At 31.7% G+C, this 13,169-nt stretch overlaps 2 protein-coding genes across 2 annotated transcripts in view; one reads left to right on the top strand and one right to left on the bottom strand.

The window, feature by feature from the left end:
• Positions 1-13,169, bottom strand: part of LOC147070576 (uncharacterized) — a 221,352-nt gene that overhangs the window by 91,645 nt on the left and 116,538 nt on the right. The gene's annotated exons all lie outside the window — the stretch shown is intronic.
• The window catches only part of LOC147070580 (acyl-CoA:lysophosphatidylglycerol acyltransferase 1-like), a 767,070-nt gene that overhangs the window by 20,620 nt on the left and 733,281 nt on the right, over positions 1-13,169 (top strand). The gene's annotated exons all lie outside the window — the stretch shown is intronic.

The following is a 13,169-nucleotide window of genomic DNA, read 5'->3' on the forward strand; positions in this document are numbered from 1 at the left end:
AACGTCAATTATCTTCATATGTCATTGCAAAATATATTTTTGTAAGATAATTGTACATAATATTCACTAAAAACTATAACACAATATACTTACGACCTTGAAACATGGCGGTATAAAAATACCTGTTGAAAGTACGTAGTCTATGGCAGATAACTGAAAAAGAGTCATTTACAGGACTTGAATTTGAATTTTGTTCATATTCAGTATTTTATAAGAAACATTTACCATTTATTGTTTCAAGATACCCACAGTATTTTTTAAGAAGGGTTCGGTTTTAGGTACTTAAACTTCAGTCATTTTCCGAAAATCCTTTTAGTTAGGGATGGGGTAAAAAATAATGAAAAAAATCCGTATAAGTATATGTATAAAATATAGTATAGTATACATAGTATAAATATTTGGATTTAAAATAACATTTCTAAATGGGGGTGGCGATGGCATGGATCTGGCCAGTGGCATACGGTGCCTGTTAAAGGTGGGTAGGTTGTGGTTGATAACTGAAAAATGTTCTATGACAGCCATATTTACAGTAGGTACCTACTTGAATTTAAATTTGGTTCATCTTCACTATTTTGCTGTACAAGCAAGTGTTATATTTCACATTTTTAAATACATGAAGAAAAGATTAGCACTAAAATATATAATTATTTAAAAAAATTAATGCCCAACTGCGATTCGAACTTGGGTTATAATATTCTACTTCACGATAGTTAAGCGATTTCACCACCATACCATTTAACATTGAGTCCAACGTGCCGAAATGAATGTATATATGTATAAAAATTACATCGCTGTTCGCAACCGGAGATCCCGTTAGGATTAAATACACACAGTCTCAGGTCGCGTGATAGTATGTTACTGGTTTTGACATTGTATGTTTGCGTTTATTACAATAAACGTGTAATTGTGTATGTGTTGTATGCGTGAAATGTTCAAAATTGCTTGGAGCCTTTCTATTGTGTCAGTGACACGTCCGTGTCGACTTATTGAGCAATCTAGCAATCAATTAATAATACACACAGACAGATGCCATTGGCAAATAATATAATTTTTGTAGAATATAAAATAATGAAGTTATTATTTAAATACCTACGTTAATAGACATTTTTTTAAGAAGATAGGTTTCAAATTAATCGTCTAGTATGGAGGATACGCCACTAAATAACAGTAGATAATTTATAAAAAGTACACATTTGTTTAAAATAAATGTAATTTTATCACTTTATTTACACCTATAAAAGTGTGGTGCACTATTTTTATGACTAGCCATACGTATTTAATCTAGAATAGGTACCTATTACTTTCAATAACCACACAGTAATATGTTTTCATTTATTCGCAAATCCATTCAAGCTTATAAAACATACGCGAACTGAGGTGGGAATGTCCTTTATGGTTTCGTACGAATAATAAAGGGGTTCTTTAGTAATTCAATACACAAATAATAAATAAAACTTTCTTCATACGTACATATTGCCGAGGACACATTGCCCTCAAATAGAACGACAATGTCTCTTCCCCCAATACAGAACCGGTCTCGTTTGCCATAATAGTTTTTACCTCCTTCGCTTTTACCCTTGCAAGAGAAATATTAAAAAGTATATATTATGATGTGTTGTTATTTGCTGGAGGGTCCATAATGTACATTATACGCGATAGGGGAAGAAAGATATCGTAAACAGTTATTGAAGCGTATCGATTTTTGTATTTGCACCGGGAAAATGTTACCCCTTATTGTCGTGGACAAAAAAATGAATTATGATAACAGTTTTTAAGATTCAAAACACCGTGTTAAGCCTTGCTTTTTGGGGAAATTATTCACTCTGTCATACCGAATGAAATTATTCGGTTTGCGTTATGTACCTACATTTTGATGTCACAAACTTCACTAGATTGCCGTTGGATTTTTGAAACACTCTGCAGATAGTCGTGACTAGGAAATCCAATCACGAGCCAAAATTCTGATTCCAGGATTTCGGGATTACAATTTGACAATCCCGGAATTGGCATTTTTTCCATAGTTAATATAAATTATTTATATTTACAAATAATAATGATAAAATCGGTCAAAAAAAAATCTAGTATAATTTATACTATTTACGACATTTTTATTGTTAATATTGTGTACGTTCAATTTTGAAAATACATAAGTTTAATAGAGTAAATAATATTGTAATATAAATAATAATGTGAATTTAATATGAGATTGCTGTTTCTGAAAGTAAAGACTTAATGAATGGGTTAGCGAGATTTAAAATAGTAAAGCAAGTCCGCTTCATAAATCTAATTAGCCACATTATGAAACTGCTGTAAAACGTGTGAGATCATGGTGGAATTACTGTGTTAAACGTGCGAAGCATTGTTTTTTTCCAATCTTTCTCATTTTTATTAATCTATGTGAAAAAATAAAATGAATCGGCAACTTACATATGGGTATAAATCAAACTTCATTCAAACTCAGTTTATTTCTAATTTAGTTATTTGTTATTAAAAGTATGTTTTCTGTTGTATTTTCGTTTTTATTTTATTTTCCATAAAAATTGATAAAATAATCAATCCCGAAATCTTCGGGATTATGTTTACCAATCCCGGGATTCATAGGTATCGAAAATAGCTCGGGATTCCGGGATTGGAATCCCTAGTTGTGACAACCATTTTCCGGCATGTGTTCTAAGCATTGATACACTATGTTCAAGACTATGCTGAAAAAGGTACCTACTTAAATTCCATCTTCAGGATAATAAATGTACACTGTGTTTTTTTACATACATTCACTAATCACTTCTCTTAGATTATCCACATAGCTGTTGACGGTTTTTCGCCTGCCTATACCGTAAGAATTTACCAATTTACATTTAATTCTGAATTTATCAAAAATGATGACGAATTCAATGAGTATAGAAAATGCCTTCATCTATGCGATGAAGGGCTCGAAATGGACAGGAGCGCACCGCAGCACTGTTCAGGTTTATAAAATCCCCAAAATTATCAGATAATTTATCAAAACTCAGTCTCGTGGACATCTTAATTTGACCGTCTGAACTAGATATGCCATATAATAAAAAATCTATCACTTATTTTTATAAAATGTACATACAATTAGATACTTAACTATATTAATATTTCCGTAAAATTATCGAGTGCTCCGGTTCGTAAAATATTCCATTTTGAGCGCTGATGCGATGGTGTGTTTATAATACGTTAACGGCCCACGTGCTCGTCGTAGGTCAAAATTGAGTTTTTATTGTATTTTCAAACCATGATCCTGGACACTCCTTAAACGTTGTAGATAATCTATTTATATAATTTTGAAGCCTTATTATCCTTTATAGTTATTTTAAACATTTGATGACTGCATACAGTATTTTTGTTACATAAAATAGTATTCTTTTAAACCTCTCGCTCTAATGTTTAAGAATATAGTCATATTTCGGTACATAACTGTGCAGTGGTGTTAAGATTTTTTACGTTTATTAATTTTTAAACGCATTTATGAAACCATTAGTATAATTTATTACGAGATAATTTTTGTAAAATATTCACGATAAAAAATTATATTGATAATCTCTGTGATCCCAAATATGACAAGAATTAGGCATTTTATTATTCAAAAAATCGGCAAGATTAACACATTTGAAGATGATTCTAAAGATACTTATTATAAGCTATGTCTTTGACCATTCAAGTGTGATAAACATCTTATGAATAATGGTTGCTTTATAATAATTATTGACCTAAGAATAAGGTAGTGTTTTTTTGAAATACGCCATTTCTTTTGTCATTCCCCAGTGGTTAAGCTACAACATACGGTCGTAGCCATAAATTGACAAACTATAATTGAAGTAGGGAGTAAAATGATATTAACGCGCGTGTTTGAACATGTACCGTTAAAAAAATAAATAAAAAAATCGGTTAGGTACAGTGTACCAGGAGTGTCCAGGATCATGGTTTGAAAATACAATAAAAACTCAATTTTGACCTTCGACGAGCATGTCCCCCCTTAATCCTTTTTTAGATTTGTAATTATTTAAAATTTTGTTTAACTTATTTCGAGATCACAATCGTACGATCAGTGAGTCAAAATATTTCAGCAAAGAAACATTTAACTTTATGATTTCTTAGAATACATTTATAAAATATTATGTTTTCTGAAAACCTGTTTTCGATTAATTTTTTGAAACCGAAACCCGTTCGTTTTTATCACTGGAACCGAACTTTATAGCAAAATAGGGTTAAACAATAGTTCCGGTTTATACATAATTACGTTTTTGTAAACACTCTAAAGTCTAAAAAATGTTATTTATCAAACATACATAATTAGAAAACACTAGAAACAATATTTTTTGAAAAAATCCGATGCCCGACGGGTCATGGACCTGTATTCACTGGAATCTCGCCGATGTGCTTTACCAATTAAGCTATGGGCGTTCTATATAACGACTAAATTAACCAGTAGTTCTTACATAAAATGCTTATGAAATTGCGTTAATTTTAGGCTATCGGTTTTTGTGTTTTTACACCTGGTTATCAATGAAGTAGGTACCCTAATAACTAACCGACGCCCGGATCATTCGAATTTTAGTTATAACGTACTTGCACTTGATAATAATTATTCAATAAACTACTTCTTTTATTCAAGGAATAAGATTTTAAAGAATGTTAGATTCACAAATCTTGGGAACTATTCGTAAATAAAATAAGTAGTTTATAATATTATTTATGCTCGGTTTACTAATTTTAAAAAATGTACTTACTTAGTTTTTTTTGTCTTTTCATGAGATTTGAACATTAAAGTAGTATGTATCATTGTAATACTTACTCATTTCTTTAGAATTCATTTATCATCATGTGATTTATGGCTCACATGTTATATTATTTGTAATACAGACACTAACCTAGTACTAGTATATTATTTCAATACTCGTGATTAAACGAAACGTTTCCGTACATTCATATTTTTCATGAATGTTCGTAAATTTGCCATTATTATAGACGTCATTCATTTTCGAACAGGTTAAGTATGACTGTGTTCGTATCCGATAGAAAAGGAAGAGTCTACCTTAGTATTTGATTGACTTCCGATTTAATAGCGCGCTATCAAGCGACATACCAAATCGAGGCCCTAGTAAACTTAACTGACCGAGGGTATAAATTTTATTACATATAATTTATATCGCATTAGAGTAGGGTTGTTACCAGCGCGGATAAAACTACCTATCCGTAACGTTTATTGCTATTAAATATTATACCAATATTGATAATGTATTTTTTATGTAAGTAGATTGCTAGTAAGTTATGCACGTAACTGATAAATGTAGCTGATATAGTGAATGTATCTCACAAAAGCTCACATATGGTATACACACATAGTCGGAGGGATGGAGGCGACCCTTCGTGAGATAAATACAATATACCGTTGTGACTGTTGGATTACCATGTCCAATAATCGGCATCCCTCACTAAACGACCACAAAAAAAGGAGCATGTTCTCTTATACAGCGATATCCTTGGATTGCCCTCATGGTCCAGTGCGTAACGCGCTGGCCTTTCATTCAGGGGCTCCGGGTTCGATACCCGGTGAGGTCACAATATATTCATGTGAATTTCTCAACGCCTGGGTGTTTGTGATTGTATCGTTTAATTTACTAAATATGATACTGTCATTGGGCCTCTTGGCCTATTGTAGTGTTGTAAAGAATATAATACATATATGAATATATATATTTTAATTGGATATTAAAATTTAAAAATATCTGCCATGACATGATATTCGTATTCTCCTGCATAGATGGATAGGATGATAGGAGGAGAGATGGATAGGATGATAAGTTATAGGAAGTGGTATTTTTCACCATGTATGCCGTGTCCAGAGTACCGTGTCATTTCTTGTCTTTCCATGATATTTGAAGGATACGTCTATAAACAAAAACACGTAATTCTTTTCTATAGATTTATATTGATGGCAGGTATATTTACAATAGTTGGTTAATATCATCGATTAAGATTTTAATATCGTGGATCCTTATTAGATCGTAATCTTAAACATCGACGTCGTGTTAATTTAAGATTTCTTCTTGCTTATGTTAAATACATACTTATTATTTTCTGATTTTTAGACCAATGCCAGGATTGTTTTTATTTTATTTTATGGCTTTAATTGCGTTATATGCCATTTCCCCTGCATTAGTTTTTAAAGTTATGTTTTTAAAGTAATATATACTTGCGATTTAGATAAAAGCTTAGTAGTTTAATGTTCACATTAGTTTAGTACGATTTTATTTATGTTGTGCGAATTTCTATGTAAAACACAGCTACGTCTAGCTGAAATACCTTTTACTGAAAGCATTGTTTAATGGGGTTAATCTGTTTTTTTTTATCTGTCTAGACTAGACGAAAAAATGTATCATCCATGCATGATTAAAACAAACTAATACCTAGCCATCAATCAACTTATTTTAACAAAATAAGTAAACTCCCTTCTAAACGGTGGGTAGTTTTTTTGTTTCTGTCTAGAATTAAAAAATTCTAAATTATATATCACTTTCAAATAAACTGCTGTCACACCTGTTCAAAACATTTATGGCGAAGCATTAGAACTTAATTGTATTCATTAAAATATAACACAATGTGTAGGAATATTGCATTTTAACCAGATTATAAGATCAGGACGTTTTTCATCTACTCAAATGGACGTTGTCAAATATTATTTCGTATTTTTCTGTTATCAATAACTATTGAGACAATTAAAAAAGCTTTGTTTAGACTATTTGGAGCAGTGCTCCCCAACCCTTTTCGCGGCAAACTTAGGAATGATTATAATTATAGTTAACCTACTTATATCTTTTTTCAGACTCGTAATATTGTTTGAAAAAAATGGCTGCCATATGACTTTCAGAGTCAATTGTGTATTATGTTGAAGAACAATCTCAATAAATGCAATTGCATTAGAACTTAGCATCAAAATAGTTCACCATCGTTCAATAAGTAATATATAAGTATTTTAAATATAATATACATTTTTCTTTTTCTACCAATTTATTACATTAAAACGTCACGGAACCAGTATCAAAATATCATCATATGATACCGTTTGGATATAAATATTGTCTTTTATTTGGTTATTTTTTCAAAAGAATTGAGCAAAAAGTTAATTTAATATAATAATAATTATACCACAAAAGATTGAATTTTCAAGCAAAACATGTTACAGAGAGGTACTATGCTATCTATATACAATCGAGGACATAATACATTGAATGTAGGTACCACGCAAACATAAGTATATATTTTATATTATTACCGAATATAAAAAATACTAGGTAAATTATGTAATTAACACAAATACAATAATTTACAAGTAAAATATATTTGTGTGAAAAGTGTACCATTCTTTTTTCTCACAATTTACCAGATTTATAAAAGAAATATAATGGAACCTTATGGTACATCGTTTGGGAAGCTCTGGTTAAGAGGTCCTCAAAGAAATACGATACATCGTACTTAAAGTTTTAAAATGTTTGAAAAATGAGAATTTGTGAGTCAATTTTATTTTAGCGTAGATTGTCAATTTTGTCTCAATAGACGAGCCACACAATAACTAATATAATATTGTTACATAATGATGCATTCAATAAAAATCAATGATTTTAACATAAATGACGACTTTATATGGTCAATATATCTGTTACGGTAATAATACTAATAACGTTTTAGCAATACAATGCAAATGAATTATATGGATTCAGCGTCCGTAGAATTACAGGGTGAACGACTCTGATCAATGATCATAGAATCTTGGTCTGACGATACGTATTTTATTACACATTTCGTTAACAGATGGATGTTATAAGACTTCATTCTTATTATCGTACCTGCCGCTGATGCAGGTCGGCCCTGAACTGTTCGGTGCAGCTGCATTCGTACAAATCACTGAGGTTCTTAACCCACGAAATGCGGCATCGTCCTCTGCTACGCTTACCGATAATCATTCCTTGGATGATAAGTTGGGAATGCTGTACTTTTATCCTCTCACAACGCTGCCGAGGTACTGTAGTTTTCTGATTTTGATATTATGCAGAACGCCATCCAATAAATTACCTCATTTCTGTACAGTATTTCGGTTCTACATGGAATCATATCAAGATACACTATAGTCAGGCCGTGAGACGAAACTGTAAACTTCGACGGTAATGTTAGTCATTGATCATACTTCGAATGTAGTATGGTAAAGTATATTAAAATAAATAGTAGTTAATAATAATTTGAACGAAATATTCAATCAGAAATCTTCATTTGTTGCCGGTTACCGCATTGCATTCGAAGGTAATGAATAACTAGCACTAGGCGGCTCTCGCGGTGCAGTGCGTAAGGCGCTTGCCTTCCACCCGAGAGTTCCTGGGTTCGATTCCCAGTCAGAACACACAATATTTATGTGTTTTTCTCAAAGCCTGGGTGTTTGTGATTGTTCAAAATTACTAACAACCACCTTGTACGAAAAAGCAAGGACATTAATAATTCTAAAAAAAAAAACTAAGACTCCCACCGTAATTCGATATTCAGTAAATATAGTCGGCCCTGAATCGTATATGTCAATTTAGGTTAGGTACCTATGTGTATAATTGATATTTTTCACTAAGTATAAGAATTTGAAAAATTTCTCCACGTACACGAGCATCAAATATTATCATTAATAGTTGATTTGGATTGATCGAATGAAACAGTATCGGTTTTATATAAATATACTTATATTTCTTTTGCACTTTCATAAATTGAACAAATATCACAGATATAATCCGTTGTTTTAATGCCAGCCCTGTGAAGGAGTGTCTTTCGTATCGCATAGCCAGCGATTTCATCGGTCGCCGACTAAAATGACCCATCCATTTCAAACAAATTGTCATTATTACGCTTCGGTTAAAATGTCCATGGATTGTTTATGTAATGTGGCTTCATTCTATCTGATAGTTAATCATTAATCAATACTAACGCTACCTGACTGGCCTATTCAATTTTTAATCAACATTTTCTTTTCTCCTTTGTGTTAAATATAAAGCCATTTAAACAAAGTTCTTCAACCGCATAGTGTATTATTATCAATTTGATTATCCGTCCATACACACCATAATAATAATAAAATTGAACTGTACGTCTTTTTCATTATATTTGCTCTTTGATCAGAGTTTTGACTATTTCCATGATACAAAAGTATAATATTTAATTGTTTTAATTACAAAATATATATAGGGATACCTAAGTATATTCTTTAAATTAAAAAAAAATAAAGCACAAAATAAACGTTTTTTTTTCTATTTTATTCAGTCTTGGTTGCGTTATAAGTTATAACTAAACAATTATTGAACATACATAATTTTGAAACCAACCGTTGTCAGGATCACTCGAAATTTTAGTTATAACGTATTTGCACTTGCTAATAATTTAATAAACATTTTTTTTGTTTTCAACGAATAATTCAGAAACTTTTAAAAATATAACGTTCTTTTATTGAACATGCATAATTTAAAAAAAACTTCTAAGAAAAAATAGTATCTTACTGATTAGGAAAAAAATCTAATCATTTGTTTGTTCAGTTAAAACATAAACTATTAATGAAATTTGCACAACTTATACACGATATTAGGTGCATAATTAAAAATATCGACACTTTCAAAATCTAACCCAAAAATACATACCAACATATTTTATTTATAATTTCACACAGTATCTTAAAGTTCTAAAACGCGCCAAATTCACATTTAAAAAATGTTAAAAACCTAACGATTTACAGAAACTGATTATTTTAAGTTGATAAATATTTTTTTTTATATATATCGTCCTGTTTATTAAATACCTCCTATGTGGTGATTTTGACGAAAATGAGTTATCGGTACTCTACTATCTGTATTAGGTATAATAAAAAAAAGTCGATATTAAATTACCTAATACTATATGAGAGCATCCAAAATCATTCACCGTAATTAATCTTATGTGAGCGTCCGCTGTAATAGGTCAGTATTAAAATAATCTTATGTGAACGCAGCATGTTCACATATGTTTCAACGTGTTCAACACGGTGCATATATGTTGTTGTCTGTTTAATGATTAGTAGTGTAGTAGTCTGCTTTTTGGAAAATAGCCGTTATACTGCATTATTTGTTAGGTTAGGTCAGTGGTCGGCAAACCACGGCTCGCGAGCCACATGTGGCTCTTTGACCCCTTGGGTGTGGCTCTGCCACAAATGACCGCATACGGGCTAAAATAGTGAAAGATATTATAACAGTCAAAATGTATTCGAATATAACCAACCAGCAAGTCGAAGATCTTAAATTGGTTTCAGCTTTATCAATAGCAGTTAACGAGTTTTGTGACATAAATGATACAGCACAAGTTTCACGTTTTGTAAGTACGATTTATTTCATCTACAAGTCCTGAAAAAGAACTTGTAGGATTATTGCCACTCAAATATCAAACACGTGGAGAGGATATTGCAAATGCTGTAATTGAGTGTATGGAAAAACATCATATTCCACTCGATAAAATTGTGTCAATTTCAACTGACGGGCGGCATAAGAAAAGGGGTTTTTGCTATTTTGGAAGAAAAACAATCACGAGATACTTGCTTACCATTGCACCATTCGTCAAGAAGAGCTTTGTGCACAGACATTTGCAAAGTTATGGAATTGGTGATTAAGATTATCAACTCTATTATAGATAAAGCTTATGGATAAAGAATTATGGAGCTCTGAATTTGAACATCTCTGTGCTGATATGGACATGTTGGAGAAAAACAAATGTGAACATGTTTCAGAGAACAAGTTTAGTAGTCTGCTTTGAAAGACCTGGAGAAGGAAGACATGATGATTTTTAATACCTGGAATAGTATTCCTGACTCATATGATCAGTTGAAAAAACTAGCGTTCGCTGTTCTTTCCCTTTCCAATTCTACATATTCATGCGAACAATCTTTTTCAAGCATGAACCTTATCAAGAGTAAATTGAGAAGTTGTTTTATTGATGAGAACCTGGAATCGTGCATAAAATTAAAGACAACAACATACAAACCTGAATTATCCAAACTTTTCAAGGAGACGCAAGGCCATTGTTCACATTAAGTGTTTGTTAATCATTGTCATGATTTAATTTTATAGATCCCTTACCTACAATTTAATTTTTATCTATATATAAGATCATTATGTATTAAGAATGATATCACGTTAACAGTGTACCTACATTATATAGTATAGTAAGTTTAAGAAATTTGGCTCTCAAAAAAAATCTCAATCGTTGTACTGTTGATATTTGGCTCTATTGACTAATGAGTTTGCCGACCACTGGGTTAGGTTATCATTCTTGGATTCATGAATTTTGCCGCTTTTCCCGCCTGGCTTCCAGTAAAGGGACGATATATTATTGTAAACAGATAATATAAATGGGCATATTGATATTGAAAATAAAATACAACACAAAAAAAGATACTAAAAAACCAACCAGTTGCGCTTGACACACAAATCGTCATTTACGTAATTTGTTGAATTGTGAACTTATCGGTTTTTATTAACTTAACTAGATGCAAAAATGGCGATGTAAAAAAATATAACCATGTAGGTATATATCTCATATTGTTGGCAACGTTAGATTTTGCTTTTTACGAACTGCTTCAGTTTAAAAAAACATAATTCGCATCGGGCTTGGTGTACGAGCACATATTAATTTACCAAACTCAAAATTTATATTGTAGGCAAATCGGATTAATTTTTTATTTTTCAGTCAACATTTTGAAAAAAAAAAATACCGAAAATGCGGTTTCACAGTTATCTTTAAAATGATTATCATTACTAAGAAATGAAATATACAGCAAATAATGCGTGATTCCTTTATTGTGTCAGTATCTAATTTTTATTTTTCCCACGATTGCCTGATCGTCCGAGGTTTTTGCGGTATACCTATGGACCGTGACGTCCAGTGCTTTCATGCGAATGTTTGCAAAACTGTACCATATTATTTTATTGCATGCAAGTAAAAGAACGCTTTGAAAGGATGCGAATTCTTTTTGATATTCATTTTATTGTCACTTTTATGTGGAGGCTTAGCGCCAAGAGACCAAAGATGTCGAACAAAACCTTCTCTAGAGATGAAACCTTAACATAATATTATGAATGAAAATAAAACAAAAAAGATCACTATTTTCGATACAAACTCTGAAATAAGAGACGAACTTTAACATTTTCCGTATACACAAATTTAATAACACTTACATGTGTTAAACTTGAACGTGCTTCATCGATTATTATTATATATTATTATCAACCAAAAAGTCTCAAATTAGAAGAAAATTCAATATGTTGTATGACATAATATTTAGAAAAAAGCTAATCACCATGTTCGTTGCTAAGTAGAGCATATTATTATGAACCTCTCTACCTACAGAGTACAGACTGTGCTGTGGAACTTAAGTGTTAACTTCAAATTTAGATAACCTCCTCGTAAGACAGAATTGAATCGAGAGGTATCCGTGTTATTTCTGATCAAAATAAATAAATAACAGAAACGTGTTATCTTCTTAACTAGTTAGAATAGCCCTGCAAGACAAAAAAAAATAGAAGCCATTATAGCACCTGTAAGCGCTAATGATCCTCCTTTTACTTGTTGTCAATTTTATATTCTTTTGTAAAAATAAAATTAATTTAACCAATTATGAACGCGTGCCCTTTTTGAAATTCCGAGTCCATTATTAAATCGTATTACGGTTAACGGTCCAAGTGTTTTGATATTTCCCATTTAGACAACTAATCAATCTTTATCAGCGTCTACACTCGAGTAATGACCTAAATTACTTCAACAATTCCTTCACTCGAGATCGTCAATTAGTTCTGTGGGTTCACAAGGGCAATCGATGCTTTGGCGCCTTAACAAATTCTGTGACGTCGCGCGGCGGAAGACGCTGTCAAAATCGCCGGAACGAAGGACGCCGTCCTAATTATTATCGGGGGTCAAAGGCTTTGCGGCGTGTTCATAAATGGTCGTCCAGCTGAAAAGCTCCTACAGACTGGCTGGCACTCATTGAATTTTTTGGCGATCGTTCACGAATTGAACGATTATAAACGTCCGATGTATTTCTCAAATCATATATCTTGTAAACCCATGCACATGCACAATTATTTATAACAAATTAA

The sequence above is a fragment of the Rhyacophila brunnea genome, unplaced genomic scaffold (assembly GCF_057557595.1).
Source record: "Rhyacophila brunnea isolate RB1 unplaced genomic scaffold, BYU_Rbru_1.0 scaffold_21, whole genome shotgun sequence".
Lineage (NCBI taxonomy): Eukaryota > Metazoa > Arthropoda > Insecta > Trichoptera > Rhyacophilidae > Rhyacophila > Rhyacophila brunnea.